The sequence below is a fragment of the Taudactylus pleione genome, unplaced genomic scaffold (assembly GCF_031769625.1).
Source record: "Taudactylus pleione unplaced genomic scaffold, aTauple2 ptg000611l, whole genome shotgun sequence".
Taxonomy (NCBI): Eukaryota; Metazoa; Chordata; class Amphibia; order Anura; family Myobatrachidae; genus Taudactylus; species Taudactylus pleione.
In genome coordinates this window covers 4435177-4455893 of record NW_028285013.1, presented here as the reverse complement: position 1 = coordinate 4455893, position 20717 = coordinate 4435177, and the positions used below count along the sequence as shown (strand labels likewise).

The 20717-nt window shown below is 46.9% G+C and overlaps 1 pseudogene; it reads left to right on the top strand.

The window, feature by feature from the left end:
• The first annotated feature begins 16296 nt into the window (after positions 1-16296).
• LOC148480537 (uncharacterized) overlaps positions 16297-20717 on the top strand; it is a 47784-nt pseudogene continuing 43363 nt past the window's right edge.

Genomic DNA, 20717 nt, shown 5'->3' with positions numbered 1-20717 from the left:
CCTTTACGAATGTGTTCTCTTATCCGCAGTCTCAACCCTCTAAGCACCGCCATGTTACCACAGTGGACCACGTCACCTGGGCTGATAGATGATTCCTCGCTGGAAGAACGATGACTACGGCGATGCTTCCAACGGGAAAGCTGCGAAGATCTGTCCTTACAGTCTGGGAGAACGGGATCTACTACTGTTGGCAGGGGCAGCCTCACAGGGGTGGAAGTTAGATAGGGTAAACAGCTCACCTGATGACACAGAAGAGGAACCACTGTGCGGCACTGACGACGACTGCCTCCCCCCAACACCTCCTCCCCCGCATCGACCATATCAGTTGCTTCTGAAAAAGAAGAGACAGAAGTAACTGCCCCGACAGCAAGGGCGGAGCCCAGGAAATAGAAGCAGAACCAGAGACAGGCAGCGGAGAGTGAACAGCAGATTGAGAAGGAACAGCAGAAAAAGACAAACCAAACATGGCACCCAGCTGTGTGACCAATGAAGCTAACTGAGAGCGGACGTCTCTGGCAGGAGACGCTGTGGATGCCACAACCCCAGGCACGCCAGCACCTGATGATTGGGCAGCCAAAAATGGGGTCAAGGCTCTCACCATCGAGGCCAGGAGACCAGCAATAGACCCCATGTCCATTGCAAAAGGAGGCGCTGCAGCCACAGCACCACCCATTGAGCCGGACACGGAGGGCTCCGCAGCATCAGAAATACAGAAATATCACCCCCGGAAGCGCCCCGCCCCTCACCCCTGGGGCGTCCATGTCGTTGTGAACGATGCCACGGCGGAGCAGGAACGGAATGAGATGACCGTTCCTGCTCCAGGAGAGGACTGGCTCCGGGCTCCATTCTTTCTCTTGCGCAGCCGTGCTGGCAAATGGTCGACACATCACCAGCAGCCGTAGTCGTCCTGCCGTACACTCCGGGCCGCCGATCACCCGCGGGGCAGGAAGCTGTCCTGTGGCGCGAAGCCACATGACCACCGGCCGCCCTGGGCCCCAAGGCCTCCGCAAAGCAGGCTGGGACCGTGGCTGAGTGCTGTGGACGCTGAGCCCTGCAGGCAATAGGCAGAGAAATTAGATTAGGGAGAAGCAGGCGAGAGGACAGGAAGGAGAGGAAAGAGTAGACTATAGAAGCGAAAGAGAATAGGAAGAAAATTCAATGTATAAATGCAAATACACACACTGGACCTGATTCAGACACGCTCGCAAGTGTTACGCGCTCACAAGCGGGTCGATGGCCGAGCAGTGCACACGCGCCGCGTGCGCACTGCGCGAACCCCAGAGCAAGCGAGACATCACTTGCTCCGGGGCTCGCAACAAAACGGGGCGGCTGTCGATGTTGATCGACAGCTCGCCCCGTTTTGTAGGCAGGGAATGGGGGTGGCTGGCCAAACGGAGGCGTTCCTGAAGGAATGCCTGCCGTTTGAGGGCGTCCCTACTGACATCACTCGTGATTAGAGCAGGAAGCTCACCGGGGCTTGCAGGAATGAGACCCTACCACAAGGGTCTCGTTGCAAGCCCGATGGTCGAACCATCACCTGGCCTCTCGCAAAAGCTGTGGATGGGCACCCACAGCTTAGCGAGCGACCAGGAGGCCGGCTCCCATAAAAAAAAAAAAAAACGCCCTGATACAGACCTGCTCAGCCTATGCAAACTCTGAAAAGAGGCAGATACAGGAGAGAGCAAGACTGATAAGTTCTTAAACCCCACCCTTAACCCCCCAGCAACTCTCCTATTGGCCTGACATGAAAACTAGTTAACCCTCCATTAACCAATGCAGCTGAAAGTGATACTATCCTAATGGCCTAGGGCAGAGGTTCCCAAACTTTTTTGAATCACGGCGCCCAAGAGTATCAGTATTGTTTTTACGGCATGCCTAAGCCAAAAGTTTGTTATTGAGAAATTCTGAAATTTTTTTAGTAAAGTAGTAAAGTGAAGTAAATTGTGCTACCTGTCATCCTTAGGTTTAGTTATGTGATGGGGACAGGTTTGCGCTTCTGTTTGTCCACATATTTACATTACATTGACCAGAAAGATCGTACATAGATGCCTTCCGTCTTCAAGCTTTATGACAAATGAATCATGAAGGTGAATGTACATTGGGATTGTCTTTATTACTTGTGGAACGTTTGTGTTTTCCAAGCTTTCTATTAGGGTGGTCAATGAAATGTACAAAGCATGTACGATTAGAAATATAGGATCAGCAGAAGCTAACATGAAAGAAACATCCTTTCTGTAGGGAGAAAAGCACTATATGCCCTCCAACAATGCAGAGAACACCTCATAAATACAGACGTCCGCTCCTTTATTTCATATATAGAAGACAGAAGGCATTTTGTACACCTGTTGGAATTTAAACTACTAGGCTGTGTCTAGGAGTCTTGGAGGTATTGTGGTCTGTTACCCAGCAGCCCTTTTCAACACACTGTTTTGGTCACGCCCCCTGAGAGCATGAAATGTGGAGGGGGCGGAGCCAGCAGTGCTAGGAATTACAGCTGTAAAAGCTGCAGCGTGCACATCTGGAGTGTCCCAAGGACGCTACGGGTGACTCTGCAGCAGCGATTCTGGCTGCAGGGTGCTGTTCCAGGCACCCTGCTAGCCAGATCCAGGAGCTGTGGGTGAGTGGCGGTGCAGTCCACAGGGCTCTGTACAGCGGCACCACTCACACACTCCTAGTTCCGGCCATGCGGTTACCCTTTTATTTGATCTAAGGACTCCCATCTTTACCAGCCAGATGGGGGCATCTCACTGTGGAGGGTCTGTTTTTGTTTCCTTATGATATGGTTAAGGATGTTAGAGTAGTGGCTATAGTTTGGTATGGTGGCAATTGCCGTCCCTTCCTGGGAACCTTTTTTTAGTGGAAAAGAACAATAAGTGTCTTGCTGTAGGTCTTGAGGTGCTCTTCCCACCAATACACGAGTTTAAGTTGATTCTACCCTAGGTGAGCCTCTTTGTGTGTCATTGACAGGGGAGGTGGGATTACTTGAGTTGGGCTGGCAGTTGACCCCCATCTAAGCCTTGAGTTGTTGGTGTTGGGCTGGTAGTGGGCCCCCATCTAGGCTATGAGTTGTTGGAAATATGCTGGCAGTTGACCCCCATCTAAGCCTTGAGTTGTTGGTGTTGGGCTGGTAGTGGGCCCCCTTCTAGGCTATGAGTTGTTGGAAATATGCTGGCAGTTGACCCCCATCTCAGCCTTGAGATGTTGGTGATGGGCTGGCAGTTGGCTCATATCTAAGCCTTGAGTTGTTGGTGATGGACTGGAAGTTGGCTCCCAACTAAGCCTTGAGTTATTGGTGATGGACTGGAAGTTGGCTCCCAACTAAGCCTTGAGTTGTTGGTGAGGAAATGGCAGTTGGCTCCCATCTAAGCCTTGAGTTGTTGGTGATGGGCTGGCAGTTGATCCCCAACTAAGCCTTGAGTTGTTGGTGATGGACTGGTAGTGGGCCCCCCTCTAGGCTATGAGTTGTTGGTAATATGCTGGCAGTTGAACCCAATCTAAGCTTTGAGTTGTTGGTGATGGGCTGGCAGTTGGCCCCCATCTAAGCCTTGAGTTGTTGGTGATGGGCTGGCAGTTGACCCCATCTAAGGTTTGAGTTGTTGGCGGTGGGCTGGCAGTTGACTCCCATCTAAGCCTTGAGTTGTTGGTGATGGACTGGAAGTTGGCCCCCATCTCAGCCTTGAATTGTTGGTGATGAGCTGGCAGTTGGACCCCATCTAAAGGCGCATATCCACAACACGATAAATTGGACATCGTTCGCACTGTCGTGCAGTGGATATGCCGTCAACGACCAGCGATGCACGCTGCCGCCGGTCGTTGATGGTCATCTAAGCCTTGAGTTGTTGGCAATGGGCTGGCAGTTAACTCCCATCTAAGCTTTCAATTGTTGGTAATGGGCTGGCAGTTGGTCCCCATCTAAGCCTTGAGTTGTTGGTTATGGGCTGGCAGTTGGCTCCCATCTACACCTTTTATTTGATTAGTTGGACAAGATGGTGATAGGACTGGTCTTTTTTCACCACCAAACCTTTTTCTTCCGTTCATAATAAAATAAAGCTAAACTCTTATCCCTGCCAATATGTCTGTGTCTTTATTGTAGAGAAGTTGATTCCTTTACTCACCTGGTGTAATGCAGGCTGACATTAGCTGATAGGAAATTTAATCATTCCCTTCCACAAAATCCAGTTCCTGCATTTCACTTAGCATGGAACCTCCACCCATCAGTCAGCGCACACTATTACATACTCATAGACACCACTGCTTGGCCACAAATCCCTATAAAGATAAGCACACATTGGATGCTCACAAAAGAGGGCATCCAATATCACAGAAGAGCCTTGTATTGCTGCTGTACATTGTTCCTTTGGTGTATTTATTCTTATATTTTTCTTCTTTTTATGTTACACTTGACTAGGGTCAGAGCACCCATTTATTAGTCATTTTCATCTTGTGCTAATTTGTTTCTCAGTTTTGAAGTGGGCGGAGCCAGAGTATCCTGTAGCCAATCAGATTAAGGGACCAGTCAGAGTCAATTTAATGTGCGACACTTGTACTTCTGTGTGCGAATGATTCTGAATCTGTATACGATGTGCTGCGTTGCAGCAGCCGCGGCTTTTTCTCACGCCAAGTTCCGTTGTGTTTCATCTGCGAATTTGTATGTAAGACTAATTCCTGCGCGGTTAAATTCGCAGCAAAGCGTTTGTAGTATACTGTGAGTGGTGTTTTGCTGCGCCTGCCATGCGAATAAGACACAAAATAAAAATATGGCGCACTACACCTCTCGGAGCGGCTCGGGGGCCCCGGGCATCTTGCGCTGTCGGCGTATTAAGGCAAGGTGTATGAGGACACACCTGTAATAGAACTGGGAGTGACAGCCTCCTTGTCCCTCAGGTTCTTCAAGACAAGATGGCTGCTGGTCCGTGTCCTGTTGTTGTTCTCAAATTTTATCAAAGCAATACATTTTCCGTTTGAGCATCTAACATGTCTAACAGTATAAATAAATAAAATGACATCGATAGACATTCCTACAGAGCATTTTATCAGGTTTGATTTTGATACCTTTGTACAGCACATAAAACCATATTTGTAGCGCACTGCAGTGATTCTATTTGCCCCTTACATCTGTACACATGCAGATAAGTTAATTCTAATGAAACTGAAACATTTACAAAACATACCTGGGCAAAGCTGGGCACACATCAGGGAGCTCGCATGTTATGGGTACACACTAGACGATGTACCCGATCTGTCGCTCCGATCCTCGGGATGGGATGACATATCATCTAGTGTGCACCCAGCTTAACACTCTATTCTTCATGTTGTCTTGAAAACATTAGTCAACCACTTAGAATATAATACTGTAGATATATACAAATGTATTACTTTGACGTCGCTTGGAATTGGGATTGTTTACATTAATCATTCAGCCTTAATGGAAAAAGAATCCTTTTGCTGACCACAGAGCAAATGTCTTCAGGCCCAGCCAGCACAAATATTTGTCCACGGAACTTACCCTGCACCGTACTAAACGCAGCTTCTTAATCAATGTCAGTGACACAGGAACGTTCATTGATTTCCTATTTGTTTTAATCTTGTTCTGGGATCAGTCAGCTCCAGCACTGGATTCACAAAGGTTTGTCAGAAGCCCTAAGACTTAAAACAGCTGTTCTTCTACTGGAGAGACCCCAGAGGTCAGCACAAACATTTCAAGGATCCATTTAAACCTTCCTTTGAAAAATAGGCTGGAAACTTAACTGGAAGATTGACGTCTAATACTGCATACACACGTAAAGATTTTCTGTCCAACCATCCAACTAGTTGATTGGTTGGAATGAAAATCTGGTAAGGTATGAAAACAAATGACAATCAGCAATTTGCTCCCAAACGCCGGGTAATGGACAAAAACTATTGTTTGAACAAATTGTTTATATCAAACATTTAACAAACTTGTCTGACGACCATTTTCATCTGTTTTCTGGCATTTAGGAGTAAATTGCTGATCATCAGTTACTCCCATACGTTACCAGATTTTCATTCCAACCAATTAACTAGTTGGATGGTTGGACAGAAAATCTTTACATGTGTGGCCAGCTTTACACTCTGAAGCCATAGTATAGGTCCAAAAGCATTTCAAATATTCTGTTAAATAATGGAGCTAACTTTGTTTTGGGGGTGTGAAAAGGGATATTACCACAACTACATTTTTTTTTGTTTGCACAGTATTTACTGTTTTGATTTATTTCATTTATTTTATAGTTGAGCACCTAAAGACGTTCCTCCCAGGGGCGTATCCATAATGGGTGCAGAGTGTGTGGTGCTCGCGGGCCCCTGGGTCCAGGGGGGCCTACACGGCACACCCTGCCACCATTTAGTCTTTATACTTACCTGTCCGTTGTTTTCAGACTGCTGTTCTGCAGCGCGGGGCTTGCACTGCAGAGCAGCAAAAATCACTGGGAACATGGCGGCGGCCATTTTTCCATAGAGAGGTGAAACAGGATAGACAGCCCAACATCAGTTTACAACAGTGTTTTACTACTCCAGTCCTCAGGGACCCCTAACGGCGCATGTTTTACAGATCTCCCCAGTATCACAAGTGAAATAATAGGCTCCACCTGTGGATCTTTTACTATGTGTCAGCCAGTAATGAATACACCTATGATCCAGCTAGGAGAAGTGTAAAACATGCACTGTTAGGGGTCCCTGAGGACTAGAGTTAGCATTGGTTTACAGAAAGGCTAAAGTGATGATTTATAGTTATTTGGGGTCTATTCATGAAGCAGAGAAGAGCCTTGTTTAGCTGAAATCAGGGCTCTTCTCTGCTTCGTGCTATGCATGGAGCTAGTTTACCGTGGAGAAGTGTATTACTTCCCCAGCGGTACCCCTGCTCCATACTTGCATCGCAACACCATACCACTGTACTACTGGCAGCTATCATTATCATCAGCAGGCATTTATCATGCCTGTGATCCCATGCGCCAGGGACGTATTTATAATGGGTGCAGGGTGTGCAGTGCACACGGGCCCCTGGGTCCAAGGGGGGCCCGCACCGCATACCTTGCACTCATATTTACCTCTCCAGAGTACCACGTCGGCACCGGTGTCAAGGCTGTAAAAACGTCTGGAAAATGGCGGCCATTTTCCCCTGGTTTTGTGCATGCGTAGTACAGGGAAAATGGCCACCGCAGCCATTTTCCTGGAGACCTGTGCATGCACTATAGACTCTGAGCACACTCTAGTGCCCAGAGTCTGCTGGCCGCGCGGCGCTCAGTGCGCTGCCGGCCACCAGACTGAGAGGTGGGGGCGCATGATGGAGACTGCACGCGGGCCCCCTCCTCTCTAGAAATGTCCCTGCCGTGTGCAGTGAAAGTGGTTCCGGCATCTCAGTTTCCAGCGGCCATTCTGAGTAGCCATAGTTACTCAAAACTATGATAATCTAATGGTCTGTGACCGATACTGCGTCTTTGTACGCAGATGTTTGGTCTGGCAAAGATGCAGGTTGGGCATCTCAAGATATTCCTCAGCTTCTGTGACATTTGCATATTTTCACGCACAGGATTGCAGCAGCGATGGCATTAGTGTACATTTCTGTTTCAGGCCCTGTTAGCGGACAGATCTTGGTATAAGACCACCCAAAGCCATGACAATCTTATCTAGGGATGACCATCGATGTTTTAAAACCATCGCTGGTATGTGACCATTTGTCGATTGTGAGATCCGATTGTTTTCCGCCATCGTTGGCATCTTGTCAGTGATGTTTTTTTCCCAGGCACAGGAGAACAAAGATTAACCCTACCACCTGCATGATGCTGCTAAGCTCCAACCCCTGGCTTGATTGGGACATGGCAGCTGTCCTCACAGTAGGGATGACCATCAATGGCATAAAACCATTGATTGTTTACTGTCCGTGGTACCATGCCATCGGCGTTTACTACCAATGGCACAGTCAGTAGTGACCATCGATGGTATTCCCACTAAGGGGGTAATTCAGACCCGCTCGCGAGCGCAGGACGCTCGCAAGCGGGTCGATGTTGCCCCACTGCGCATGTGCACGATGGAGGGAGCTCCGTCGTGCGCATGCGCGAGACCCGGATAGCGACGGCTCTCCGTCGCTCCGGGTCTCGCACCAAAGGGGGCGTGCTGTCGATGTTGATTGACAGCACGCCCCCTTTGGTGGGCGTGGCTGCCAGACGGAGGCGTTCCCATGGGAACGCCTACCGTCTGGGTCCGGCCCCACTGACATCACTAGTGATGTCAGTGGGAGTGATTTTGGCTCTGATAGAGCCAAAATCACTCCAGGGCTTGCGGCAACAAGACCCTACCGCAGGGTCTCGTCGCAAGCCATCATCATGGACGCTCGCATAAGCTGTGGGTGGTCACCCACAGCTATGCGAGCGTCCAGGAGGACGCTCCATTTTCATGGAGGAGGGCCCTGATTCAGAGTGAGCGCTCTGGTCAGAGCGTTCGGCTCTGAATCAGGCCCTAAATGCCATCCCTAATCTTATCCAATGTACGAATGTCTCATTGCCACCCAGTCACACCCACTCAGTCACAAGTGGAGATGCACCTGAGATCTGTACAACTCTCGTCCTGAGTTGCGTGTGCAGACCCCGACGCATGCACAGATCCATACGCAAATAGAATTGTCATCAACTCTGAATCAGGCCTTCGGTTAAGGCTAATTGCATTTTACATATTTGCATTCTCTCCCCCAGACCCCCAGAACTTGCTTTCTCTGCCATTTATTGTGGGTCTGAAGAATCCTCTTCTGCAGAGCTATTGTGTACCGTCCAGGAGTAAAACTATTTATTAATATTATTTTGCATACCTGTCTAATTGTGTCGTAGTTATATCTGCATATTATTATCATTACACTCACATAAGAGACGTAAATGCTCCCACATGGGGTCCATGGAACTAAGGGGTCAGTTTACTAAAGTGAGAGTTTTTAGAAGTGGAGATGTTGCTCATAGCAACCATTGAAAGACAAAAACAAGAAAAAAGAATATTCCTCAACTGGGGCACTCACAGGGTTACCAATTATTTGTTTTCCCCTATTAACAATCCTTAATCTGGTGTTGATAAATAAAGGTTTTAGCTCTTATCCATAAAATGTAACTTTTAATAATACACTAAAATTCTAAGCACGCGAAATATGACAAACAATATTAAAATGTGAATATGATTATTCTGTTATTAAATATAAATTGTCTCCACCTGCTCATCTCCTGTCAGCGTTTATGTATGTCTCCAATCATTCATTAAATTATATGATGACTTACTGTATATTCTTATATTGTTACAGAACAAGTGTATCTTTATTTGAAGACTGTGATACACTTAGGGTTAATAACCAGGGTGGTTATATTAACCTTACATCATATATTGCAAAATAAGTCCTTGAGTTATTTAAGGACATTCGTGTTGCATAAATATATTATTGTATTGTCTTCACATAAAAGGTGTCATTATCGATACATGTTCACAATAAAGCCACAATAGTGGAATGTAATATGTTAATACCTATTATATCATGTGATCACTAATAGTATGGTAGTCCCCTCCTCATATTCCAATGTTCAATTTGGTGTTCCTTTTCAAACAAATCTTAGTAAATGTGGGATAATGTATCTTGGTCGATGTAAAAGTACTGATATTTTTCCGATCGATTTTGAGTGGGATTCGGTTTTATGGTCGATTTGACATTTGGTTTTGCCTTTAGTAAATCTCCAAATGTAAAATTCAATGCAAGTCGAGAGAAAATCGAATGTCAAACCACATTTGAATCAAAATCGAACATTGGTTTGTGATATGGTCCAATATCCTGCTGGAAGTAGCCAGGGTACACAGTGGCCATAAAGCAGGGGTGGGGAACCTTTTTTCTGCCGAGGGCCATTTTGATATATATAACATTATTTGCGGGCCCGTTGCAGGCCACACCCCCTCCGTGTGATGTCACATGGGGACTGGGGCCACAATCTCCAGTGATTACAGCAATGCCTGGAGCATCCTGAGGATGCTCCAGGGAGCTGTAAGGGCAGCGATTTGACCGTCTGAAGCATCCTAAGGACACTCCAGGTGGCACTGCTGCATAGATTCTGCCCGCTGGGTGCCATTACAGGCACCCTGCTATCCAGATGAGGCTAGCAGAAAAAAGCTCCAAGGGCCAGACCAAATGACTCCAGGGGCCTCATACGGCCCCCAGGCCTGAGGTCCCCATCCCTGCCATAAAGGGATGGACAGGGAGGGTCACCAACAAAACTCAGGTACCCTGGGGCATTTAAACAATGTTCAACTGGTAATAAGGGACCTAATGAGTGCCAATAAAGCATTCCGCATTCCCCATAGTAGTGCACCACCAGCAGGACGGAGCTATGGATTCATAATGTGTATCCCAGAAGACATCAATATACTTTAGATCAGCCAATATTTTCTAATCTCCAACTGTCCAGTGTTGGCGAGTCTGTGCCTGCCGTTACCTCAGTTTCTAGGTCTTAGCTGACAGGAGTGGAACCCAGTGTGTTCTTCTGCTGCTGTTGTCCATCCACTTCAAGATTCAATGTGCTGTGCCATGAGATGATGCTGTTCTGCATACCAATGCTGTAACGTATAGTTATTGGAGTTACTGTAGCCTTATCGTTGGCTTGAACCAGTCTGGCCATTCTCCTCTCACCTGCCTCGTTAGCAAGGTGTTTTCACCCACAGAATTACCCTCACTGGCTGTTTTTTGGTTTGCACACCATTATCTTTAAGCTCTAGGGACTGTTGTGCGTTAGAATCCCCTCTATCACATTTCTCCCCCATTCTGGGGTTTGGTCTGAACAACAGCTGAATCTCTTGACCATTCCTGCACACTTTTAGCAACTGAGTTGCTACCACATGATTGGCTGATAAGATATTCGCTTTAATGAGCATGTGTACAGGATTACCTAATAAAGAGGCCACTGAGCGTATGCAAAATATTGCATTTCATTTATGTTCCATTTTATACAACACTGTAATGGCAATCAAATTTTCATATTTCATTATCGGGTGGGCGGTAATGATAACACTATTAATGCTACTGGGTAGGGCACACAGACATGGAAGCATTGATGCTTTTTATGGATCAGGCATCAGTGTAATAGAGCTTATTTCCATGGACGGATTCCCCTACTGTGTTATATTAAGACATCAAATATGTATTCATAGATGGCGACTTTCATTTTAAATGTTACTTGTTATTAAAGGGAACTCTGAAGCATGATAGAATTACTATGAGTCACTTCGTATTCATTTTATTTTCCTGGGCTCATTGCTTTGGATATTTAGACGACCCATCTGTTCTGCTGTGACTCACTTGTCATAATTGGTCCCCCCCAGTATGAAGAGTTTTCATCATACGCAGGATGAGTAGAATGTGACACTACATCCATTACATCAAGTGGAAAAGCAGCGGGGCTGGGCTCCGCCATGGAATATGTCAGCCTTGTGCTGAGTCCTGGGATTGCACAGCGTGGATTTCATCCTTGGAATAGACCCTAAAGAATCATTTCACTACCTCGATCCTCCCGGCTGCAGAGAGGACACTTATCTCGCTTGCCCTTAGCAAACACGTTATCATATTATTATCTTTATATATAAACAATGCAACAACGTTTTGTCCCCACTTGTGAAATGCTACGGAGCATTAAATATTCATAAATAAGTAAAAAGGTTTTGTCTACACTGTTGATCGCGGATGGTGTTGTGGTTAGCATTACTGCCTCCCAGACCTGAGGTCTTGAGTTCTATTACTGGCAGTGGCGGTTCTAGGGGTGGACTAACAGAGCTATCGCCCGGAGCACCGGCCTCTAGAGGGCGCCACTCAGGAGTGAAAAAAACAAAATCCCAGAAAAATAAAACAGTGCTGGTTCCCCCTCCCCCGCTGGACGCCGCAGGGAGGCTCCATTGGACGGGCGCCCTCTGATATTTGTTATCAGCAGGCACCCGGCTCCTTCCCTGCAACGGCAGCCGAAAGCCAGAGCTCACTCCTGAGCTCTGGCAGAGACTGAGCACTATGGGAGGGACGTCATGATGTCTCTCCCATAGATCCGTGGTGGACCTGCGGTCGGACCGGACGGCAGCAGACGCAGGAGTGGGGCTAAAGGTGAGCATTGTGTTTGTATTTTAATTGCATTTTTTTTTCAGAAGCACCAGCACTGGGGGCATGGCTATAGGGGGCATTACTACTGGGGGTATGGCTATAGGGGGGCATTACTACTGGGGGCATGGCTATAGGGGGGCATTACTACTGGGGGCATGGCTATAGGGGGGCATTACTACTGGGGGCATGGCTATAGGGGGCATTACTACTGGGGGCATGGCTATAGGGGGGCATTACTACTGGGGGCACGACTATAGGGGCAATACAACAGGGGGCATTACTAATGGGGGCATTACTACTGGAGGAACTTCTATAGGGGGGCATTACTACTGGGGGCACGACTATAGGGGCAATACAACAGGGGGCATTACTAATGGGGGCATCACTACTGGAGGAACTTCTATAGGGGGGCATTACTACTGGGGGCATGACTATGAGCATTACTATAGTGGGCATTACTACTGGAGGTACTACTATAGGGGGCACTACTAGTGGGGGCATTACAACTGTGGGCACAACTATAGGGGGCATTACTACTCTGGGCACTACTATAGGGGGCATTACTACTGGGGCACTACTAATGTGGGCATTATAACTGTGGGCACTACTATAGGGCACATTACTACTGTGGGCACTACTATAGGGGACATTACCAAAGGGGGCATTAACACTGTGGGCATTACCACTGTGGGCACTACTAATGAGGGCACTGCATGGGGGCAACACTACCGGGGCCATTGTGTAAGGGGCACTACGACTTTGGGCATTGTCTTAGGGGCACTACTAATGTGGGCCTTGTGTATAAGGGGCACTAATTTGGGCATTGTGTAAAAGGGGCACCACTGTGTGTCATAACATGAATAAGGGACTACTGTGTGGCGTAATTTGAATTGGGAATAATGTATTATAAAGGGAATTACTGTGTGTGGCATAATGTATTATACAGGGCATTACTGCAGGTGGCATAATGTGTTATAAAGGGCATTGCTGCGTGTGGCATAATGTGTTATACAGGGCATTACTGCATGTGGCATAATGTGTTATAACGGCCATTACTGCAGGTGCATAATGTGTTATAAAGGCCATTACTGCATGTGGCATAATGTGTTATAAAGGGCATTACTGTGTGTGGCATAATGTGTTATACAGGCCATTACTGTGTGTGGCATAATGTGTTATACAGGGCATTACTGCGTGTGGCATAATGTGTTATAAAGGGCATTACTACATGTGGCATAATGTGTTATAAAGGCCATTACTGCATGTGGCATAATGTATTATACAGGGCATTACTGCAGGTGGCATAATGTGTTATAAAGGGCATTGTTGCGTGTGGTATAATGTGTTATAAAGGGCATTACTGCGTGTGGCATAATGTGTTATACAGGGCATTACTGTGTGTGGCATAATGTGTTATACAGGGCATTACTGTGTGTGGCATAATCTGTTATACAGGGCATTACTACGGGTGGCATAATGTGTTATAAAGGCCATTACTACATGTGGCATAATGTGTTATAAAGGGCATTACTGTGTAAGGAGCATTACTGCACATGGCAATTATTCGCCATGAGGGGAGAGCTTGGGGGAAGCCCAGCACCTTCATAAGGGCTGGGCATGCCCCACAGTGTGATGAATTGGGGGTGTTCCGCAAGGACACGCGCCCTTTCCGGAAGCACTCGCGCTTTCAGCAGGTGCAGAGAAATTCCATCTAAAAAAGTTATTTTACATTTTTTTTGGGGGGGGCGCAACTGGGAACTTTCGCCCTGAGCTCCACAATGTCTAGAACTGGCCCTGATTCCTGACCAAGGGGTCTATTCATGAAAGCTTGGAGAGAGATAAAATTGTGAAAGATAAAGTACCAACCAATCAGCTCCTAACCGTTATTTTTCAAACATAGCCTGTGAAGTGACAGGAGCTGATTGGTTGGTGCTTTATCTCTCGCAATTTTATCTCTCTCCAAGCTTTTACGAATAACCCCCCCATACTCCGTCTGACTGTCAGCGGATCTACGTCTCTATCTAACCAGCGGTCTCCAGCGACACGCTCAAGACGGTTTTGCCACTTCACCACTACCTCCCAAAAATGCCCAGTATAATAAGACCCTGCATCTCTGTGCGCAGACAATAGGAACGCATGTGCAGTCGAAAAACATTGGTCAACTGAGTGTGTACCGCCACTGTGTCCACCTCCCATGCTCTGGAAAGGTGCCCACATCAGAAATGAAAACATTCAGCTCAGGCAGGATGGCCCTACTGCCACATCTAATGGCTAATTACTGTGATCGCTGGTCCTGTATATGCTGGAATTATGACACACAAATCACAATAAACTTTGTATGACGCATGTTAAAGCTGGTTAAGTGCTAATACTGTCCTCTTAATGGACTGGCCACACTCACTCTGGGAACCCCCCTCTAGAAATTTTGCGATTGCCCTTGATAAGTAGTTATGGCCATCAATGTCTGCACCATCGCTTAGCCATCGATGGTTATGTTCTGCGAATGGTTGCAAATCATTGATGGCCATCCCTAATTATAATAGATCTGCTGCAGCTGAGCAGACCTGCATCTCTGGCGAGGACTGGAGACCTTCTGCGCAAGCGAGCTGCCAGTGAAGAGACGACACCGATGAGAAGATGGTTCTGAAGAATTTTTAAATTCTTAAAACAAACAAAAAAACAATTTTAAATAATGCTGCAAGTATCCGAGGCTCCTATCACTTTAAAAAAAAATAAAAAATTGGTCACTGAAATTGTTAGAGTGAGCAAGAACATTTCTCAGTATATCAAATAGAGAAGTATAGGTAATTATATCTGCATCTTGGTCAAAACATTTGATTAATATTTATCACAACAACCAATTGCAGAGGATATAAGTGCTCAGCTGCACCCTCTAGTGGCCGAGATGTAGCATAGTGGAAAGATCGCTCCAGAGAAATTCCAATGCTCCTTATGTCATCTAGGGGGAATTACTCTTTACTCGTGCCCTGAGATGTGTCATCATCCACAGCAATCTCTACGCTGACACCAAACGAAGGACCATAAAACACAAACTGCAAATTGTGCTTATTTCATCTTGTGACTTTCACAAATGTATAGTAATGTTTCCATCAGTTGGGAGAACCTGAGATGTTTCACACCGTGGGGAAGTAGAGTAATACAGCTGCGAATGTAGATCATGGGGCTGATTAGGAGATGGACGCTATTGTGCGACAATATGTAAATGCTGCTGGAGGTGTCTTGTGTAATCTTCTCGGATTGGCTGCTGCATCAAAAAACACGGCCGTCGGTTCAACTGCGTTACCATCGGACATCTGAGTAACCCTCAGCTAGGAACAATGAAGTTGCAAATAAGGAGGCAGCCACTGGCTTCAGCATGCCAGAAAAGGGGGCCGATATCTGCCCCGCCCCCATTTTCTGGAACACAGCCTTGTGCCACCCCCAAATGACAGCAGCACCTGATCTGCAAATGTGCAGCGCAGCTTCGGTGCATACACAGATCCTCAATCATCAGAGAATTACCTTAACATCGGAGTTCCGGAAAACCATGATAGGCTTATAACTATTCACCCACGTATCGTTGTTGCTGTAACCTTGGCGTAGCGCTCTACTTACTGTTTTATTTTTTCTATCACTGCAATTTTCTGGAGGCGGCTTATTTTACCATAAGACATGGTACCAGCCGTCAGTACATTTGCTGATGGTCATCTATTTATATATATAAAAACAAATGCCCTGACTGATTGACTGACTGACTCATCAACATCCGGCCAAAACCCCTGGACCTAGATACATTAAATTCTGGGATATATTCCTTCCATGATGTAAGCACCATCTAAGCAGGGATCTTTCATAATTCGACCCCTTTAGGGGGTGAAAAGTGGTAAAATGCTTCCTCTCGACCGAGGTGATTGGGCAACAGCAACATGTCCTGAGTGCTGCGGGACTGTATGCCCATTGTCTGGGTCGAGTGGTGGCTTCAGAGTTGAGGCTGCAGCACAGTCCAATATTCAAAATGGGGAGCCACACCAACTGCCAGTGACGTTCGGCAGCATTTAGGGTGGCAGCTGGTGTGGCTCCACCTCTAGAGTCGCCACTGCTAAGGATTTAACATTTTGACTAGGATTTTTCTATTTGGATATGTCACTTGGTATTTATTGGTATTTTTCATTTTCTCGAACATGGCAATTGAGTTTTTGAAAGTTAGTGAGGAGATGGTGCCCACCATAGGAGACCTGTCCCCCTCCTATCTCATGTATGACACTCAGCTAATGGCTAGTGAAGCAATTGTGAGGCACGTGGTGGACAACTGGGAGGAGTTCTCCATCATGTCCCATGACAGTGACGGGGACAACTACACCAGCTCCGCTGAGTACCTCCTTGACATGTCCCAACCCTTTACATAAGGTGGTTTATGCAAACTGGCGGCGGCTGGGAAACTGTTCCAGATCGTCTTCAAGATTTTCCGCAATGGTGAGCTCTAGGAGTGTTTTGGTGCTGAACATCATCCCGTGGGGAGGCAAAGCTTTATGCAGGACCTCTCTAGGGGCAATTGTGATGCGTACCTGCCACGTGAATCTTAAATAATGTGCATCACACCACCCCTCCTCCAGCCCGGCTCTGCCTAACACCTCTCACAGGCTTCACCTCTTCCTGTGCCCAAGAAGGCTCCTGCCAAACGTGCCAGATACATCCACCCTAAAAGGAGGAAGCAACTTCAGGATGCGGCAAGGAAGATTAATCCTAGGGCGCACCGTGCTGCAGTGGCTAATTACCAACAACATTGGTTAGGAAGGAGACAGAGTGAAAAGTGATAAGGTACCAGCCAATCCACTCCCAACTGTCATTTTTCAAACACAGCCTGTGAGATGACAGTTGGGAGCTGATTGGCTGCCACCTTATCACTTTTCACTCTGTCTCCTAACACTGCTTAGTACATAGACCCCTAAATTTTAATTCCCGACCTTATTTGTTCTCTGTGCCAAACCCATCTTAGGGGGAGATTTATCAAAGCTTGGAGAGAGATAAAGTACCAACCAATTCACTCCTGTCATTTAACCTGCTGTGTTTTAAAAATGACAATTAAAGTAGGAGCTGATTGATTGGTATTTTACCTCTCTCCACTTTATCTCTCTCCAAGCTTTGATAACTCTCCTCCTGAATTTTTTCCCTCCGATGGCTGAATGGGCATACTTGGGCGTGACTCGGTGGTAATAAGGCGTATGCATGTAACACCATGGGTGTGTATTAGGCGTGTAGTCAGACTTATCTATTATGCCAAGAGGACGCCACATTCTGTGCATATCCTGCGCTTAGCATGGAATAGATGTATGTGCCATTGATAGTGATGACTGCTGCTCTAACAAAAGGAGGACTGAAGGCAAAATATGGGCGTATTAGCTCTACGTTTTGCACTCCGCAACTCAGAAGCTGGCCCAAAGTGTCAGTAACCATATTACAACGCAGACCAGACAGCTCCGTCAGGTGAAATTACTATTATGCAGCAATAACACAGAGTTTATATTGCAAATCAATTACAAAAAATAAAAAAAAGTAACTCACTGCTTCACCGGTCAGTCTTGATCAGAATCAACTTTATTGGCTAAGTATAAAGCCGTATACAAGGAATTTAGGCCCTCATTCAGAGCTGTACGCTCTGAGCAGAGCGCACGCTCTGAATGAGGGCCGCCCTCCATAATTATGGAGCGTCCTCCTGGACGCTCGTATAGCTGTGGGTCACCACCCACAGCCTATACGAGCGTGCAGTTTGATGGCCGCGATGGTCTTGACCATCGCGACCATCGCCACTGCGAGCCGGAGCCTGCGGTTGAGTTCCCGGAGTGATTTTGGCTCTATCAGAGCCAAAATCACTCCCACTGACATCACTAGTGATGTCAGTGGGCCGGCTTCTGACGGTAGGCGTTCCCTTGGGAACGCCCCCGTCAGGGAGGCACGCCCCCGGCACGCCCACCAAAGGGGGCATGCTGTCAATCAACATCAACAGCACACCCCCTTTGATCAGACACAACGAGCGAAGGAAAGTCCTTCGCTCGTCGCGTCTGGCGCATGCGCACGACGGAGCTCCCGCCGTCGTGCGCAGTGCACAACATCGACCCACTTGCGAGCGGACAGACGCTTGCGAGTGGGTCTGAATCAGGGCCTTAGCTCACAATTTTGACAGGTATGAAGTCGACATTGTTGAAATATCGACATGCAACATCTCAACATCCTCAGAATGTCGACATGTTCACAATGTTGCATCTGAATTGTTGACATGTGAATCGCAACATTATCAGTATATCAACAGGGTTAGGCTGCAGGGCCTACGGGTTAGGCACTAGAGGGGGATTAGGGTTAGGCAGCGGGGGGAGGGGGTTTATGGGTGTGTGGAAGTCAGAAGTCTGCGCTGGAACTACTCAAACATGACTGCCGGGACCCGGAAGCCACCACTGGTGACACCGCTGCCTCCAGAACCAGGTAAGCTACCGCTGGGTCACCAGGGATGGTTTGTCAACATTCTATCACATTAGCATTTCGACCTTGCTGACATTCTCGTATCTAAATTAGTGTTATCGACATAGTGAATTTCGACCTTGTATACCGCACCCTGTAAAAGTGAACGGCTTTATGTGGTAACTAATTACACAATATCTAAAATAGGGAAATATCAATGAGACTAAGCTATAAAGCATTGGTACCCAAACTCATCCGCAAGGCACACTAACAGTCCAGGTTTTAAGCATATCCATGTTTAAGTGCAGGTTGCTTAATTAGTACCTCAGTCAGTTTGATTCACCCATCTGTGCTCAAGCATGGACCGCCCACTTGAGCTCTATAAGAGGGCGGCTGCGGGGGAGGGGGGGTTGCAAGCAGGTGGAGTGGGGGCAGTGGGGAGGTGCAAGCTGTGAGAGTACGGGAGACTTGCCCACTTTTCCGGAAGCACCACATGATTTTCGGGAGCCTTCCGGCCATTCCGGGAGTGCAGGCAAGTATGACCTGGGCTGTTACGGTGCCTTGAGGACCGGGCTTGGCAAGCCCTGCTATAAAGTATATACTCACAATAAATGTTTGCTTAGAATTCTGACCCTGCAGCTCACTGCTGTATGACCCCGATCATCGGATGCCACTGACTACTGGATATAGTCATAAGCATAAAAGTTTATAAAGTGTCAGTATTATACTTTTTTTGCATGTGAGATAAATTATAATAACAAAGCTAAAAAAAATAGATATTATTTTTAAATATTTCCGTTATGCAATAGTTGTCCTTGAAAGGAAAACACACATACAGACTAAGATACAGTAGCATGCCTAGTAATTCTTTATTAGATTAGCATTTGCTATGTGTTTTGTTTTTGTTTTATTTTTTTTAGCCAGCAATACAGACTTTGTTTATTTGTGTAACACCAGCACATTGCATTGCTCTTTATTATCAGAAGTCACTGGTTTCCCTAGTCATGTACTAAAGCCAATTCTCACTGCCTTGGAGCCAAGCCACCAGCAGCCCTTCTGTTTTTTAACAAAATAGGTCACAGGAACATAATAGTGTTTAATAGAACGGGAGCATCGCCTCTGTGACAGCGTCGTGTCCTGACCCCTTCAGAGATCCTCAGCTCCCCAACAGAGGGGACAAAACTAACTTTGTTACACCAGACAATAGACACCTAACAGAGGAGACCAGACACAGAGGGATAGGGATCATGTGATACCCTGCTCTGGTTTTAAGTTGACCGGCTTGAATTGGAGGATCTTTCAGTCAAAGTTAAATACATTATTTTTGCACAATTGAACCGTCCATTCTCCAGACAATGTATGAATGTTTGAATACTAATGCCGGCCATTACATCCTAATACAATAAGCTCCTTTTATTCTGGGAGACATCTTTTTTCAGGAACCCAGTTGGTACTTTTCCTGATGTGTCCTTCTTTCCCTGATGGCCGTCAGACATCCTGTCCCTTCATGCATCTGTGTCTCTGTCGCATTGCCGGTTTTAATGCGCCAAATTGCAACGTATCTTTTCCGCACGATTCACATTTACAGCTCTATCTAGTTGATGGTGTTTGGTGCTCGACTGCTCGTTAAACTGGAGGGGATTATGCACAATGACATTTTGAGCTAATATGGGACAAAAGCGCCTTGTAATAATATTATGCATAAATGAGTATGTAACATTACAGACAGTCTCAAACATCTGTTATTATGTGGGGATACGGTCGGGATTGCGGCCGCCGGCTTCCCGAATCCTCTATCCTGCCTAGGGTTACATGACAGGTGTCTAAAATCTAGACGCCTGTCATTTTCCCGACGCCGGGAGACAGGCACCCGGCATCCCGATCGAAGGGATGCCGGGCGGCGCGAGTGTACAGCCGTTGGGGAGGGTTAGGTTTAGGGCACCCGGGGGGGAATTAGGGTTAGGCACCCCCCAGGAGGGTTAGGGTTAGGCTAGGGGGAGTGTTAGGGTTAGGCACCCCCGAGGGGGACTTAGGGTTAGGCACCCCCCCAGGGGAACTTAGGTTTAGGCAGCGGGGAAGGGGGGGTTAGGGTTAGGCACTTAGAGGGGGGAGGTTAGGGTTAGGCACTTGGGGGGGAGGTTAGGGTTAG